We start from the raw sequence: 14160 nt of genomic DNA, 5'->3' as shown, positions 1-14160 counted from the left end.
GTACATAATTCCACGGGAAAAGCACCTTTCGAGGTAATTGAGGGAAGATCAAAAAGTCCCCTGCTACTTAAGGTACATGGGAAGATCTTCGTTGCATATGAGTATAGCCGAGACCTACAAGAATCTTTCTAAAAGATTAAGGATGCTATCTTTATCTCACAGCAAAGGCAAAAGGCTGCTGCTAATAAGCACAGAAGAGCCCAAGCCTTTAAAGGAAATGATTGGGTCTTACTTAAATTTCCCAAGGCTCGATTAAGGCACACGGCGGGCAAGAATCCTATGGGACACCAAAAGTACTATGCTAAGTTAGCAAAAAGGTACTATGGTACCTTCCAGATTCTTAGACCAATCAATGAGATGGCCTATCAACTCAAGTTTCCCACCCATTGACTCATACACAATGCTTTCCATGTGAGCCTACTAAAGCCTTACGAAGGAGAGCCACCTCAAGAACTAACTATTGAAGACACACCGGAGATCGAGGACCAAGAAGAGGTGCTGCAGCCCGAGTCCATTCTCTGACATGAAGACAAGATATTAAGAGGCGGTAAGACTATCCGATGATATCTTATTAAGTTTAAGAATTATCATTTTGAAAATGCTAGATGGATGCAAGGCATACAATTAAAGGATAACCTAAACCTTGTCAATGCTTACAATGCTTCCCTAGAGTCAGCAAATGTACAAATGTTTAAAATGAAAAAAAAAATGTCTTATAAGACTCTCTTTTCTTTATTGTGCACAAATGTGAAGTAGTATGCTTGCTTAGAATCGAGTTTGCGGAGACGATGTCTCCCAAACACCAAATAGAGCTTGTTACTCTACTATGGAAGATTGATATTTCTAATGTGCAGACATGCTTGCGGTAGCTTAGGCTCTCAAGCACCAAATGTATTAGTCATCCATTCTAGAACGATGTCATAGGGTAAGATAGGGATGCTCTACCTGCTAGAAAAAGGACTAATTAGTAGGCTTTATCTTCTCTACACCATAGTCAAGGACAACTATGATTTTAAGAGAGAGGTAATGTCATAATAACTAATATCTAACTCTCCTAAATGATTTTCTCATGTTAAACTGATCATTTGATATGGGGAAGTACCAGGGGAGAAAAAGCTAGAATATTGGTTAAGCTAGCAGACTGGCCGCAGTATGGATCCACAAGAGGGAAAATAGGGAACTAAAGGGGGGGCCATCGGCAAAAGAGCAATGTGCAACAATGGGCTTTAAAGAACGTAAGGCTCAGCCCATTAAGACTTCCAAAATGCTAAGGTTCCAAAATTCAAAGGAAATTGGATGCTTTGTGTGTGTACCAAAAAGTCTTCAAAACTCCTACAAAGGAGGGGGCGAACCTTGCAAGTAGGGGATGAGAAAGAAACACACACACACACACACTCACAAGCTTCCTTTACACAAAGGGAATGAGGGACACATGTCAGCTCCCTAGCCCAGATATCCACAAGGTGCACTCAAATCCTATTGGATGGCCATGGAGGTGGACCAATGAGAATTAGGCTAGAGTAAATCTAGTTTAATTCATTCAAAAACACTTACTAAAAGAAACAATAAGAATTAAGCTCTCTAGAAGTCTATTGGACAGTCTCCCAAGGGGTCCTATGAGAGCAGCTCAATGGCTTGCCTGATTCCTATTGGCCAGAAGACAAAGGGGTCCAATAAGAGTTAGTTGGATTATTTAATTACCTAAAGCTCTCACAAAAGGGGAAAGGGGGACACATGTGATAAGGCTATCCCTTATGCTACTTAATTCTTATTGACTAAGCCTAGCATGGGCCAATAGGGTGCCAGCAAGAATAATTTGCAAGAGGGGTCGACCAAGAGAGAGAGGGGGCTCAATTTGTCAATTCATTAACACACACACACACACACACACAGAATCTCATGTATGAAGCAAGAAGTCTCTCTCTCTCTCTCTCTCTCTCTCTCTCTCTCTCTCTCTCTCTCTCTCTCTCTCTCTCTCTCTCTCTCTCTCTCTCTCTCCCCTTCTCAAGCTTTAATGGAAATCTCATCACCTACTCCAAGCTTGTGAGAAGGGAGGCCTACACCAACAACTCTTGGCTTTGTGATGCAAATCCAACCAAGAGCCAAGCTTCAATGCATGCTCATCTCCTCTACCATGCTAATTACTAAGCTATGCTATGCTAACATGAGTGATTATGTGAGGAGATACATATTATTTTCGTAATACTACTCCTTCTTCCTCTCAATCTACTCTCATACCCTGCTAGCTCTCACCATCTTCGAAGGTGTTTGAGGTGTTGGATTTGAGACCGTGAGGGAATTGATGTTGTGTTTTAAATTGTTTGCTAGTGCTTGAAGCTTCCATCTTCATTGCACTAGCTAGTTATTGAAGGAAAACGAAGAATTGTATTGTAGAATGTCTCCCTTGATGGGGGGGAACCTATAATACAAAGCCGTTTGGAGGGGGGACCGGCTCCATATGAATCCGGTCCTCAACTGTTGTCAATAGCCTAACTTCTCTCTCTTTTAAAGTATTGTTCATGCCTATCTAACTAGTTGTTATGCTTTTTGTCGCTCTCTCCATCCAAGCACTCTTGCTATGCTCATTAGGAATCTATTCTAATGAAATGCTCACTATGTCTATGCTATTTTCCACTACACACAAGTTACTAGGCCATTAAATGTTACAACCTACCAAGGTTGCAACTTGCATTGGCCTTGAGAGAAAAAAATGGCAATATTTGGCATGTGCAATTCAAAAATAATACTATAAATTTTCATGACTTTATGATGCATGTGTGGCTTGCCCCATGCCATTGCCCAATTAGGCAGGAGGAGTGTGGGGGCATCATTGCTAAGCTCTAGGTTGCATTCATTTTAAGAGATAATTTTTATGAAACCTAAAGGAGAGTTTTTTCTATAATAAGCATACAAAGTTTTTGCAGAGCACTGTGTACTCTTCTTCTTCTTTTTCAACCTCATAACTCCCTCATGAAGTGTCCCTTTGAAGTGCCGCTCGCTTCATCACGTTCACAGGTGAAAGCTCTTCACGAAATTGTAAGTTTTTCACGGTACAATTGTGTTTTTGTTGCGACTAACCTCCTTCTAGATGTGCTCATAACTCAAATTTTACATAACAAAACCACCCATTGAGTTAGATGGATAGTCTCTGTATGGAGATTGGGGATCAAAATGGTTGAGCTTTTTAAATTCTCAAACTTTCAAGACTTTACCATCATACTTGGGAGATAACAAAGAGACATTGTTGGTTGCAAGACCATTGAATTAAACCAGACAAAGCAGACTCTACATGTGGAGAATATGCAGTCTATCATGTCAACACTGATTCAATGCACCATAGCATTGGGTGAGTTGTTGAAGATTAGACCATATCTATGGAAATATCTACAAAGCACTTTAGAGAAAGTGGGCATAATGGGGCTAACAAAAGAAAGAGTCAAAGAGTTGCACATAGAAGAATCTTGGGGAAAACTTGTCAAATTTGTTCTTGTGAAGAAGGTGGGGGATTATTGCAAAGGAAATGAGAGAAACACAACTCTTCTTGTGCAATATAACTATGTAACCACCATGGCTATACTAGACAATAGAGCTAGCATTGTCGTAGCAACAAAGGTAGTCTGGGAAGACTAGTAAAGACCTGCAATTAGGTAGACGAGAATGAAATTGAAATTGGTGGATGGGCACATTGAATGACCCATGGGATTGTTAGAAAAAATAATAGTCCACTCATGTGGAATTGACTACCAGCACACATTTTCCATTGTAGATTTTGTGAGAAAATTGAACTATGAAATCATCTTAGGACGACCTTTCATGAGGCAAATAAAATTGATCCAAGACTGGGAAATGATTATCTATACTTGAAATAGGTTGGATCAATTACGAGTGTGTAAATCTAAAAGATCACTCATACAAGGATGTCTTGAAAACACCATTCCAAGAGCTTGATCTGAAACATCGGTTGAGACTAAATTACCATCATGGTTGAACAAGGATGCTCCAATTTGGATGTGTGGAACTTCAGAGAATGGTAGTTAACAATGTGAAGGTTGCATCTTGATACGAGAAGTAGATGATGTTGATTATGTACCAGACCCTTTTCCTGAACATTTGCTTGAGCCATTTGGATGGACTCAAATTTTGGCTAACATGGATGTGTGTCTCAATGAGTGCATGCTGACCTTGTCTTGTGACAAAGAAGGCTATGACATTGTTTCCATCTAAATGATAAGAATTGTACTATTGGATGAATAGAAAGTTTTCTCTGATCACTATTACAATGCTACAGATGAGCTAGAGGAGGAAGCTCTTACCACAGAGAATTCTGACTCAAAAAAAGAGCATGTTAGAGAAAAACTATTGTTGTGAGGAGGGGAAGAGAAGGTTTTTGATTTCTCTAATTAGCATCAGAGATGACAATAGAGATATTGAGAACAACGAGAGGATGAACTGAAAAGAAATTGAAACATGCCAAAATTAGAAGACAAGACACAATTAATGGTGATGGTTGACATTGAGGGTTGTATCAAGGATAATTCATCGGCAGATATCCCATCTCAAGAAATGAAAAGAATGCAAAACAAGAACCCAAAATGAAATGGAAATTGCAAAAGACTGACAAAACAAAAGAAAAGGAACCTTCAATGATAAAAACAGAGCAAAAAGTCAACTAAAAAGAGTTGAAAAGGACGTTGAAAGATGTATGGACCATTGAAATGTAGTCTGATACCAATCAACAAGGGGCTATTAGTGTTCCATTACATTACAAAACATATGAACAATCAATGAGACAACCTAAGGAACCAAGAAAATTCTACAAAGGCACAGGAAACGCCAAAAAGATTGACCTAGCAGGGCCTGGGAAAGAACCGAAATCAGCCTACGTAGCTATGGATTTGTCTCAAGAAGAGGAGGAGATCCTCATCAAAACTTTGAAGGAGTATAGGGACGTTTTTGCATGGTACAAAGATCTCAAAGGGATAGATCTTGAAATTTGTCAACACACTATTCTTATGTGAGATGATGCCAAACCGAGTAGACAAAGACCCTATATCTACAATGAGACATTTGCCAAAAAGATCAAGGAGGAGATAGAAAAACTCAAGGAAGTTGAATTCATCTACAAAATAGAACACACTGACTGGGTGTCACCAGTTTTGGTGGTACCAAAGAAAAATGGGAACTCAAGTGTGTGTGAACCTTAAGAAGGTAAATGTTGCAACCATATGAGATAATTATCCTCTTCGCATCGCATATCATGTTGTAAAAAGAGTAGCTGAAAAAGAAGCCTACATCTTCTTGGATGGGTTCTCTAGTTACAATCAATTAGACGTTGATCCTAAAGATCAACACAAAATGGCTTTTGCCACATAATGGAATTTATTTTCTTATAGAGTTATGCCTTTTGGGCTGACAAATGCACCAAAAACATTCCAAAGGCTAATGAGCCATGCATTTAAAGAACATCTGAGAGACTTTTTAGAACTTTACATGGATGATCTTTGTGTGCATTTATTTAAAAGAGAAGACCATTTTGAACACCTCAAGTGTGTCTTTGAGAAATGCCATCTATATAGGATTTGTTCGAATCCCAAAAAATGTGTATTCACAATTAGACAAGGCAAAATTCTTGGTCATATTGTTTCAAAAAATGGCATTGTGGTAGATGTAGAAAAGGTGTCAATGATTGTTGAAATGCCTAGACCAATGAATTTCAAGGAAGTTCAAGAATTCATGGGACACTGTGGATACTATCGCACATTTATCGACATGTATGTTGTCTCACTACTAAGCCTATTTATGGCCTTATCACTCAGTTTGTATGGATCGATGAGTGTGAAGAGTCGTTTCAGAAGATTAAACAAGCTTTGCCTTCACAAAACCTATTTTAAAGACTCCACATTGGAATAAAATTTTCCATGTGTATGTTGATGCTTCAAACTTTGGTATTGGTAGCATACTAGCACAACTAGGATAGGGAACCATGGGTTTTCCCATCTCATATGCTAGCATGCAATTGAACACAGCTGAAAAAATTAAACCATGGTAGAGAGGGAAGGATGTGGCATGGTCTATGCAATTAAAAAGTTCATGCATTGCTTATCAGTAAGTAAGTTAGTCTTGTTTTTGAAGTACCATGCTCTACTTTATCTAGTCAACAAACTGTGTAACACTGGTAGGATTTTAAGATGGTTGCTGGAGTTTGGTTTCATAGTGGTAGTTAAGAAGGGCACCACACATCAACGAGCAGATCACCTATCAAGAATTACCTCAAGAGAACCTCACAAGGGGGTTGTATTTGCCTGATGCTGATCTATTCTCAATTAAGATAATTTCTAGATGGTCAAAGGATCTAGTCTCTTAGATGACTATAGCTCAAGTAGAGTCACAAATCCCACCTCCAATCACGTCATGACTGATCGAGAATCAACCATGTATCAATTGTTGGCTGGGAGATTGTATATAAAAAACAAGGATAGAATTCTATTTTTATGCAGAAGCCTAAAAGAACCAGCCGACTACTTAAATCGGGTTGATACAGTAGTGGTGGAATCCATTTTGCAGAAAACCAAACTTTGAAATGACTTACATGGTTAGGAATTTACAAGACAAACATGACAAGAGATGTTCATGCCTATGTAAATAACTGCTTTCAATGAAAAAAGAGAGCAGCAATACCACATGCTACCTTGTTACAAATCTCGACATGAGAAAAAATGTTCATGCATATGTAAACAACTGCTTTCAATGCAAAAAGAGGCCAACATTACCACATGATACATATGTTCTAGATCTCAATTGCACCTAGATGGAGCATATATGTGGTGGAGTACTTGGTGAATAGAAAATTCCCTGAAGAAATGAGCAAATGAAGACGAAGAGAAATTGTTATGGAGGCAACAAATTACACCATGATTGTCCAGAAGCTACATAGAAGAGGGAAAGGGCCAACAATTTAGACTATGTGCCAATGAAGATGAGTATATTCCTATCTCAGAACAAGCACATGTGGGTCTAGCAGAGGGACATTTATTTCAAGAGACTATGGCTAGAGAAATACTGATGTGGTATATGGTGACCAACTCTATTTGCAAATGCAAAAGAATTTTTTTAGAAGATGTGACTCTTGTCAAAGGGCCAAAATGCTGATTACAATGGATATCATGCCATTGTGATTAATGATAGGAGTAAGAGAATGTGTTGGATGGGGTATAGAATTTGTTGGTCCTATGCAACCACCTACTTACAAAACTCAAGCACACTATATTATCATAACCACTGATTATCTGACCAAGTGGACAAAAGATAGAGCCACTAGGAAGAAGGATGCACAAAACACGACTGCATTCTTGTACAAATGTATGTTCACATGATGCAGACTTCCCATTGAGCTTGTGAGTGATCAAGGGACACATTTCCTCAACGAGGTGATAGAGAACTTGCTTAATGAGTTTATGGTCATCCATAACAAATCCGTGCCCTATCATCCTCAAGAAAATGGCCAACATAGCTTACAAATAAATCCTTTTCTTTGTGCTTACTAAAATTGTGAGCTTGAGAAGAACAGATTGGGAGATGAATCTCCATTCTGCTCTATGGGCTTATAGGGTTTTGTACAAATAACCCTTAATGCCACTCCATTTTATTTGGTATGTGCTATATTGCCAATGGATTTTTTATTGCCAACCCTCATAGTAGCACATGAACTAGAGTGGACGGGTCATCAACTATTGGAACGACTTCAAAATCTTGAGAAATTAGATGACCTAACACTAGCTGCTATTGCACACATCTATGCTGAGAAAAGGAAACAGAAACAGTTCTTCGACTCACATCTATTAACAAAAATCTTCAAGCAAGGAGATCTTGTATTAGTCTACTCTTTGAAACAACACATCCCTAAGTTCAAGAAAAAGGGGCCTGGTCCTTTTGTACTCAAAAGTGTTTCACCAAGCGGGGCAGTTAAATTGGCCACCTTGGATGGCCAGATATGTAACATTTAATGGCCTAGTAACTTGTGTGTAGCAGAAATTAATATGAACATAGTGGGCATTTCATTAGAATAGATTCCTAATGAGAATTACAAGAGTGCTTGGGTAGAGAGAGCAACAAAAAACATAACACCTAGTTTGATAGCATGAACAATACTTTCAAAAGAGAGAAAAATTAAGCTATTGACAACAGTTGAGGACCGGATTTACATGGAGCCAGTCCCCCCTCCAAAAGGCTTTGTATTATGGTTTCTCCCATTAAGAGAGACATTGTACAATACAATTCTTGTGTTCCTTCAAGACTAGCTAGTGCAATGAAGATGAAAGCTTCATGCACTAAGCAAAACACTTATCAAACACAACATCAATTCTCTCCGGTCTCAAACCCAAGACCTCACACACCTTCGAAGATGGTGAGAGCTAGCGGGGTATGAGAGCAGATTGAGAGGAAGAAGGAGTATTCTTACGAGAAATATGTACATCTCCTCACATAATCACTCATATTAGCATAGCTTAGCGTAGTAATTAGCATGGTAGAGGAGATGAGCATGCATTGAAGCTTGGATCTTGGTTGGATTTGCATCACAAAGCCAAGAGTTGTTGGTGTAGGCCTCCCTTCTCACAAGCTTGGAGTAGGTGGTAAGCTTTCCATTAAAGCTTGAGAAGGAGAGAGAGTCTTCTTTACTTCACACATGAGATTGTGTGAGTGTGTGTGTGTGTGTGTGATAATGCCTTGCAAAAATCAGCCCCCTCTCTCTCTTGGTCGACCCCTCTTGCTATTTGCTCATGCTACAGTCTCATTGGACCTCCCTAGGGCTAGCCAATGATAATTAAGCAGTATAAGTGATAGCCTTTTGACATGTGTCCCCCTTTCCCTTTTGTGAGAGCTTTATGTAATTAATAAATGCAACTAAACTCTCATTGGACCCCTTTGCCTCCTGGCCAATAGGAATCAGGCAAGCCATTGGGATGTTGAATGCTCATTGGACCCCTTGGGAGACTGTCCAATAGTCTTCTAGAGAGCTTAATTCTCATTGGTTCTTTTATTAAGTGTTTTTAAATTAATTAAACTAATTTACTCTAACCTAATTCTAATTGGTCCACCTCCAAGGCCATCCAATAGGAATTGGGTACACCTTGTGGGCATCTGGGCTAGGGAGCTGACATGTGTCCCTCATTCCCTTTGTGTAAAGGGAGATTGTGTGTGTGTGTGTGTGTGTGTGTGTGTGTGTGTGTGTGTGTGTGTGTGTGTGTGTGTGTGTGTGTGTGTGTGTGTGTGTGTGTGTGTGTGAGTGTGTGTGTGTGTGTGAGTTTCTCTCTCATCCCCTACTCCCAAGGCTCGCCCCCTCCTGTGTAGGGATTGATAAAGACTTTTGGGACACACACAAAGCATCCAATTCCCCCCAATGCTTGACCTTTGGACACAACCTTTGAATTTTGGAACCTTAGCATTTTGGAAGTCTTAATGAGCTGAACCTTAGGGTCTTTTAAGCCCATTGTTGCACATGGCTCTTTTGCAGATGGCCCCCCCTTTGGATCCCTATTTTCCCTCCTTTGGATCCCTACTGTGGCCGGTCTGCTAGCTTAACCAATATTCTAGCTTTTTCTCCCCTGGCACTTCCCCATAGTAAATGATCAGTTTAACATGAGAAAATCATTTAGGAGAATTAGATATTGATTATTATGACATTACCTCTCTCTTGAAATCATAGTCGTCCTCGACTATGGGGTAGAGAAGATAAAGCATATTCATTAGTCCTTTTCTTAGCGGGTAGAGGATCCCTATGTTAGACTAAGACATCATTCCACAATGGATGACTAGTCCATGTGGCGCTTGAGAGCCTGAGGCTTCCGCAAGCATGTCTGGACATTAGTCCTATCAATCTTCCATAGTAGAGTGACAAGCTCTACTTGGTGTTTGGGAGACATCATGTCCGCAAACTTGATCTAAGCATGCATACTACTTCATTTTTGTGCACAATAAAGAAAAAGAGAGTCTTATAAGACAAAAACTTTGTTCATTTTTAACATTTTGTACATTTGCTTACTCTTGGGAAGCATTGTAAGCATTGACAAGGTTTAGGTTATCCTTTAATTGTATGCCTTGCATCCATCTAACATCTTCAAAAGGATAATTCTTAAACTTAATAAGATATCATCGGATAGTCTTACCGCCTCTTATTAACTTGTCTTCATGTCGGAGAATGGACTCGGGCTGCAGCACCTCTTCTTGGTCCGCGATCTCCGATGGGTCTTCGGTAGTTGGTTCTTGAGGTGGCTCTCCTTTGTAAGGCTTTAATAGGCTCACGTGGAAAGCATTGTGTATGATCCATGATTGGGCAACTTGAGTTCATAGGCCATCTCATTGATTGGCCTAAGAATCTGGAAGGGACCATAGTACCTTTTTGCTATTTAGCATAGTACTTTTGGTGTCCCGTAGGATTCTTGCCCGTCATGTGCCTTAATCGAGCCTTGGGAAATTTTAATAAGACCCAATCATTTTCTTTAAAGGCTTGGGCTCTTCTGTGCTTGTCAGCAGCAACCTTTTTCCTTTGTTGTGAGATAGAGATAGCATCCTTAATCTTTTGAAAAGATTCTTGTAGGTCTCGGCTATACTCATCTGTAGCGAAGACCTTCCCATGTACCTTAAGTAGCAAGGGACTTTTTTATCTCCCCTCAATTACCTCAAAAGGTGCTTTTCCTGTGGAAGTATGTACAGTGTTATTGTAAGCATACTCCACTAAGGGCAAGTACTTCTCCCATTGGGATCTTTGATCTACTTTCGTTACATAGGCTTTTAGTAGATCGAGGATTGTTAGGTTAGTTATTTCACTTTGGCCATCCGTTTGTGGATGATAGGCCGAAGAGAAGTTTAGCCTTGTCCCTAAATTCTCAAAGAGACCCTTCCAGAAATTACTGGTCATTCTAGGATCTCTATCCGACACTATGGACATTGGCAAGCCATGGTACTTAAAAAATTTGTGAAATGAAGAGGGTTGCTATTTGATGGGCTTTGATAGTCTTTTTGACAGGTATAAAATGAGCTTGTTTACTGAATCTGTCTACTATCGTCCATATTCCCGTATTCCCATGGATCGACTTAGGCAATCCAAAGATAAAATCCATGGCTATGCTCTCCCATGGTGAATTAGGGATTGGCAAGGGTTGAAGCAATCCAGGTTGCTTCCCTCTATCAAATTTTGTCTTTTGGCATACCACACATTTAGAAACATACTCTTGTACGTTCACTTTCATGGTAGGTCAATAGAAATATGTTTCAATTCCCTTTAGGGTAGACTGAATCCCTCTATACCCCGCGTAAGGAGGAGCATGAGACTCATACATTACTTTCTCACTTAGAGAGTTAGTAATGCATAGTCTATTGCCATAGAGAAGATAACCATCTTGTAAAGTAAATGGTTCTTCTTTCTTCCCTAATGCAAGGGCTGAAATCACATCTCTAAAATCGGAATCAATAGCATACTCATCTATCATTGAAGATAGATCATTGTGAGTTGCTATGGAAACCGCATTCACTCTCGGTCATCTTGAGAGTGCATCTGCTACTTGATTATTCTTGCCAGCAATGTGAGCAATATGAAAATGAAATTGCGAAAGGAAATTTTCCCACCTCATTTGTTTGTCGGAGAGCTTGGTCTGCATCATGAAGTACTTAAGACTTTGGTGATCCGTTCGCAAAATGAAAGGAGTCCCCAATAAATAGTGCTTCCATGAGTCTAAGGCATGTAGAATTGCAAGGAGTTCCTTTTCATATATGCCTAGAGCTTGCTCAACAGGGTGGAGCCTTCGACTTTCATAGCCTATGGCGTGCCCTTCTTGAAGCAAAACAGCTCCAAGGCAATCACCACAAGCATAACATTGGACCTCAAATGGTTCTGAGAGATCCGGTAGTGTAAGCACAGGTTGAGGGATAAGCTTTTCTTTAAGCTGTTCGAAAGCATTTTTCTCCTTAGCAGACCATGTATACCTAACGCTTTTCTTTGTTAAGTCATGTAATGGTCCCGCAATTTGTGAGAACTTTTCTATGAAGCGTCTATAGTATGCCTATAAAGCTTCTTAGTTCATGAAGATTCTTTGGTTTAGGCCATCCTTTTATTACCTCTAACTTTGATGGATCCATTTGGATGCCATCTTGAGAGATAATGTGACCTAAATACTGAATCTCTTGCAAGAAAAATTCACTTTTCTTTCGATTAACATAAGGTTTATTCTCTCTTAAAACTTGAAATATTACCTGGAGGTGTTGCTTGTGTTCGTCTAATGAATTAGAGTAGATGATAATATCAAAAGAACACGCCAGTGAAGGTTCGATGAGGCCTGAACAGCTTCTCCATCAAGCGGTTGAATGTGGTTGGTACATTGGTCACTGGCCAAAAGGGATGACAATGTATTCGTAAAGACCAAATGTGGTGCGAAATGCGGTCTTTACATTGTTTTGATCAACTATCCTTATTTGATGATAGACACTTTTTAGGTCAATCCTACTGAATTAGGTCAATCCTTGTAGCTTATCAAATAGGTCTTCTACCCATGGAACGGGAAACCTATTCTTGATAGTGATCCTATTTAGTGCTCTATAGTCAACACACATACGATATGTGTCGTCTTTCTTTTGCACTAATAGCACAGGTGAGCAAAACGAAGATGAGCTAGGCCTAACCATGCCCTTCTCAACTAACTCATGCACTTGCCGCATAAGCTCCTCTTGTTGAGCTTGAGAAACTCTATAAGGAGGTTTGTTAGGTGGTGAACTTCCTGGAAGAAGTTCAATTGCATGGTCATCATTACCTCGTTTAGGAGGTAGCTCACAAGGGATGTCGTCAAAATAAAAACATCTTGAAACCCCTTGAGAAAATTGGATAACTCTAATTCCTTTTGGTTGCGTTTATTTTCTTTTGCTAAAGCATTAGGTTCATTTTGAGAATCTTTAACAAAAATCATGTACACAGAAATAAAGCTCTTTATTGACTTGTTGAAAGCTGGTGTATGTACAATGGGGATAGTGTTACCCATTTCCTTAGCATCTATATACATGTCTTTTTCCCTGAACTTAAAGGAGATTCTCCTTTTAGGGAATTTAATATTGGCAGCCAGGCGATCAAACCATGGTGCCCCTGTATTACATCCTCATGCTTGTGAGGAGAGATAAAGAAGTCATCTTTGTCCACATAGCTTTGGACATGGAGCCTCAATTTCCCGATTAAGGGAGTGACTGAAGCTTCTTGCCCCTTGAAAGCACTGTCTGTAGGTAGAACATCTCCCATCTCAGAGGCTTGTATGCCTACCTTGGTGGCCAACTCTATAGATATAAAATTGTGAGTAGAACCAGGGTCAAAGAGAATAAAAGCATCATGTTCTCTTACCTTTCCCCAAGCATGGCATAGAGGAGATCCTTTGTGGTGAGTTTGGTGAGTCTCCTCCTCTTGGATTTCAACCAAGGTAGCTCTAGGAGGATCATGGCGGGTGTTCTTTTGGGGACAAGTGCGGTACGCATGCCCTTGTTCGCCGCACTTGAAACACCGGTTATCCTTGCGATAACGCTCAAGCTCTTCAGGAGAGAGTTTATTTTACCTTTGTAAACTCCCTTCTCTTTAGCTTTGTTGGAGTTGCCCTTATGAGCCTTTTGGACATTGTCCTTCCCCTTAGGCTCGTTGGAACCCTTGTTTTCCGTGGTCTTATATTTTCTTTTAGCCCCCGTTTGGAAATTGATTCGAGAGGCCACCATAGTATGGTGTATTACCGCCGATATGGTACGTGGCCTTTGGGAGTTGACATACTCCGACATTTCTTCGGTTAAGCCCGCACAAAATTGTTGCTTTTGCTCTCCAAAATCCAACTTTTTGAAGACAGTGGCTTTGAGTTGTAGGTCCCAAAACTTGTCTACATATTTGTGGATGGATTCATAGGGAGAGAGCTTTAAGCTTCGCCATTCAGTGAGTACTTTGTCTTTTGGCATCGGTGGCCAAAAACTGCTTCATAATGGAATCTCTTAAAGCTTTCCAGGTTCGTGGAGATTCACCGTTGGCTCGTAGGCTAGACCACCATTGCCTGGCGGACTTTTGAAAGTGCATAGCTACATGACGTAGCTTAGAGGACTCCGTGAAGCCCTCATCTCCGAACGCCGCATCAAATTGTTGGATAAAGGCCA

This window comes from Adiantum capillus-veneris, chromosome 26, assembly GCF_014529385.1.
Source record: "Adiantum capillus-veneris isolate H3 chromosome 26, ASM1452938v2, whole genome shotgun sequence".
In the NCBI taxonomy this organism is placed as follows: domain Eukaryota; kingdom Viridiplantae; phylum Streptophyta; class Polypodiopsida; order Polypodiales; family Pteridaceae; genus Adiantum; species Adiantum capillus-veneris.
Note: the sequence above shows the minus strand (reverse complement) of the source record.